A 986-nucleotide genomic window follows, 5' to 3' on the forward strand; every position below is an offset into this window, starting at 1 on the left:
TGGCCCAACGAGTTTTGAAGACATCAAGACAGTTCAAGGTGTTGTATACCCAACCTTTAGAGATGCATGCTATGCTAGAGGGATGCTAGACGATGATAGAGAATATATTGATGCAATTAATGAAGCAAGTCATTGGTCAACTGCCAATTCTATGAGAAAATTATTTGTCATTTTACTGACGGCAAACTTGGTGAATCGGCCAGAGAATGTCTGGAATCACGTCTGGCACCATCTATGTGAGGATGTGCAATTTAACAAGAGGAAAATGTTGAAAGATATGGGTAAGTTCTTAATTCAATTTCAACACAATTAATTTTCATAATAAGTAATCTTTTGCTCTGTCATTACTGAAATCGATATGTCTTAATTCTATAATTACAGATTTGTGTTTGTCTGATGATGAGAAGAAGAACTTAGGACTTCTTGAATTAGATAGGTTGTTGCAGATGTACAACAAGTGTTTGAAAGATTACCCTGATATGCCAATCCCAAATTACGATGATTCTTTATTCTCGAACAATCGATTGTTGTTTGACGAGCTCAACTATGACCGACAGGCAATGACAGAAGAGTATGAGACGATGGAAAAACAATTAACTGATGAGCAGTTAGTTGTTTACGAAACTGTTCTGAGTGATATACAACATCAGAAAGGGGGGCTCTTCTTTGTATATGGTTATGGAGGTACAGGAAAAACATTTGTCTGGAAAGCGTTGTCTTCGAAGCTACGTTCTACTGGGGATATTGTGCTAAATGTTGCTTCGAGTGGGATCGCCTCATTGCTCTTGCCAGGAGGTCGAACAGCTCACTCAAGGTTCGCTATTCCAATAGCAATTAATGAGGATTCAACTTGCAATATATGCCAAGGGAGTCAACTGGCGGAATTGTTAATCCAAGCCAAGCTAATCATATGGGATGAAGCACCGATGATGCACAAACACTGCTTTGAGGCTCTAGATAAGACAATGCGCGATCTGTTACGCCAC

The sequence above is a fragment of the Ipomoea triloba genome, chromosome 16 (genome assembly GCF_003576645.1).
Source record: "Ipomoea triloba cultivar NCNSP0323 chromosome 16, ASM357664v1".
Taxonomy (NCBI): Eukaryota; Viridiplantae; Streptophyta; class Magnoliopsida; order Solanales; family Convolvulaceae; genus Ipomoea; species Ipomoea triloba.